Source organism: Chrysemys picta, chromosome 12 (assembly GCF_011386835.1).
Source record: "Chrysemys picta bellii isolate R12L10 chromosome 12, ASM1138683v2, whole genome shotgun sequence".
NCBI classification, from domain to species: domain Eukaryota; kingdom Metazoa; phylum Chordata; order Testudines; family Emydidae; genus Chrysemys; species Chrysemys picta.
In genome coordinates this window covers 20385751-20389040 of record NC_088802.1, presented here as the reverse complement: position 1 = coordinate 20389040, position 3290 = coordinate 20385751, and the positions used below count along the sequence as shown (strand labels likewise).

The 3290-nt window shown below is 46.6% G+C and overlaps 2 pseudogenes; one reads left to right on the top strand and one right to left on the bottom strand.

Annotated features, from left to right (window-relative positions):
• Window positions 1–777: 777 nt before the first annotated feature.
• Window positions 778–1553, bottom strand: LOC135974534 (olfactory receptor 14A16-like; annotated as a pseudogene).
• A 538-nt stretch (window positions 1554–2091) lies between these two features.
• Window positions 2092–3017, top strand: LOC101951590 (olfactory receptor 6M1-like; annotated as a pseudogene).
• The last annotated feature ends 273 nt before the right edge of the window (window positions 3018–3290 follow it).

Sequence of the window (3290 nt, the reverse complement as noted above, 5' to 3'; positions counted from 1 at the left end):
CAATCAGACATGTGTCCAGCTCTCTCTTCAACTAATTCAGTCATTTGCCTCCCACAACTCCTATTGGGAGGGTGCTCCAGAACCTCGCCCCACCGGTGGTTAGAAACCTCCCTGTAATTTTTAGCCAGTCTCTCCATCGCTCACACACCTGAATGTTCATGTGAGCCAGACTGACACAGTCTGGCTCATTGTCCCCCTCTAGTGGTTAGGCCATGAATGGTGGTTTAGAAGACAGTGGGCCCAGTCCCCAGCTGGTGGTAATGGATATACAGCTCCATTGGAGGCAGTATCTCAGATCTACAGATGCTGCAAATTGCTTTAGCGCCACCAAAGTCAATGGAACATGATGAGGATCTACCCTAGTCTTACTCCAGTCTGACTCCTTTGGTTCCAGTGAAGCCACTACTGATTTATACACACAAGCAAGCAAGACAACTCCCATCATTGTTTTCAGTAGCCATGGAATGGGTGCAAGTGACCAAGCAGTGTAACGGGTATTGTTTTGGCACAGAATGAAAGCCTGAATTCCTCTCGTGCACACAATTTACACCCATTTACTCCACAACGGGACCAGATTTTCTACTGGTGTAAATCACCCCAGCGACAGTGACATCAATTAAGTTAATCTGGATTTGCATTGGTGCAACTGACGTCAAAATCAGACATGTTTGTGTGCAAGCTGTGTGGTTATGAAAATAACTGATATTAATGAATACTTAAAGATACTACATAAGCAAACTTTAATTAGAGAAAGACAGAAAAATTATTCTTGGTGAATTACCTACACCCAGTCAGTCTCCTCAGGACAGTTTTGATCTCTTTGTTCCTCATGATGTAGATAATTGGATTCACGATTGGTGGCAATACGGAATAAAGAACAGCCGCCGCAAGATCCAGAGCAGATGGGGAGCTGGAGGTGGGTTTCAGGTAGGCAAAGGCCCCAGTGCAAACAAACAAGGAGACCACAGTGAGGTGAGGAAGGCAGGTGGAGAAGGCTTTATGCCATCCCTGCTCAGAGGGGATGATTTGAGGACTGATTTGAACTGATTTGCACTGATTTGAAGATCTGAACATATGACACAATGATAAAAACAAAAGGAGCCTATGACTAAACACACAGTAAAGGCAAGAACCCAAACTTCACTCAGATATGAGCCAGAACAGGTGAGCTTCAGCAGCTTGGGGATTTCACAGAAGAACTGATCCACTATGTTGCCTCCACAGAAGGTCAATGCAAATGTGTTTCCAGTATGTAGCACAGAGAAGAGAATCCCACTGATCCCGGCACTGGCTGCCATTTGGACACAAGCTCTGCTGTTCATCATTCTCTCATAGTGCAGTGGTTGGCAGATGGCAACATATTGGTCATACACCATGACAGTGAGAAGGGAAAAATCTGCTGCCAGCAAGAAGAAGGGGGAAGAGACTTGGGCAACACATCCAGCATAGGAAATTAACTTGGTGTTCATGAGGGAGTTGGCCATGGATTTGGGAACGGTGACAGAGATGGAACCAAGGTCTAGGATCGACAGATTCATCAGGAAGAAGTACATGGGGGTGTGTAGGTGGTGGTCGAAGGCTATGACCACGAAGATAAGAAGATTCCCATCAGGGCTGCCAGGTAAATCAGTAGAAACACCACAAAGTGCAAAATCTGCAGCTCCCAAACATCAGAGAATCCCAGGAGAAGGAACTCAGTCACGGTGGTTAGGTTGAGCATTTTCTTTCTCAGGACATCATGTGATGGTTGCAGAGGGAGGGACAAGAGCAAGGGACAGGATTAGATCAGTTAAATAAATCTCCTTTTGTGATAACCACCTTAATTTCCTTCAGTCAGACCCTTAGCTTGTGAAGATTGGTGTAATATGGGAATGAGGATGGGGAAAGCAGCTCCACTGATTCCAGTGGAGTTACTCCTGACTTGCACTGCGGTGAGAGAAAGTAGAATCAGCTCAATGGACTCCAGTGCAGTGATTACTAATTTACACCAGGGTGATGGAGAGGAGAATTAGGTACAATTGCTTTTGAGGTATTTGTATTTGTATACCTCTGTCACCCAGATGTGGGCGAACTCTGGATAACGTTGTATAAATGTTACTATCCTAAGTTTACCAAGGGGAATTAGGCATCTGGCTGGACAGATTCTGCTGTCAGGAACTGCTGTGAATGTTGTGGTGGCAATGATTGGGAACTCCATCATCATCACCTTGGTATGCATTGACTACCGCCTGCAGTCACCCGTGTATTTCTTCCTTTGCAATCTGTTCCTCATTGAAATCCCCATGATTATGACTGTGGTCCCAAAAATGCTGGAGAACTTCCTATCAGGGAGGAATACCATCTCCTTTTATGGCTGCCTGGGTCAGTCCTACTTCTATTTCCTGCTGGGCATTTCAGAGTATGTCTTGTTGGTCACAATGTCCTACGATCAAGATGTGGGCATATGTTACCCACTGAACTACAGCACCATCATGAATAGAAAGGTCTGCGTCTGGCTGGTGGTGGGATCATGGATGGGGGGATTCTTCTCCATCTTGGTCCCTACCGTGATCAAACTTGGATTGCCCTACTGTGGCCCCAACATCATCAACCGTTTCTTCTGCTACTGCACGCCCTTGTTATACCTCACCTGTGCCAACATCTGGCTGGTGGAATTCATCAACTTCATCATCTCGCTGCCTGTGTTGCTAGGCTCCCTGATGCTGATGGTCATCTCCTACGTGTATATTATCTGCACCATCATCTGTATCCCATCCGCCAAAGGCAGGGAGAAAGCTTTCTCCACCTGTGCCTCTCATTTCACTGTGGTCACCATTGGCTATGGCACTTCCATCTTCATCTACATCATGCCCTTGCAAGTCAGCTCCATGAATCTCAACAAGGTCACCTCTTTGATGACCACAGCAGTGACCCCAATGCTCAACCCACTCATATTCAGCCTCAGGAACCAGAAGGTCAAGGAGGTGTTGAGGGTCTCAATTGACAAGTGCCTGGGGCTCATCAAACACACACTCTGAGCTGGGGTAAGAAGGAGGCAGTGCAGAAATATTGAGGTTTTGTATTCCCTGGTGCTGCTGCTTTAGTTCCAGTGGAAGATGTCCATGGTCATGATTCTTCAGGGTGCAGACAGCCTCTTGGAGTTTGCTGAGCACCCACAACTCCCATTGCAGTCATTGAGGATGTTCGGCATTTCCCAAGAAGCCCCAGGCAGGATCAGAAATGAAGGCCTAAGTGTTCTTTTCAATGCTGCCCATGTGTAGTTTAGCTGCTCCTTGTGTTTGCTGTGCTGA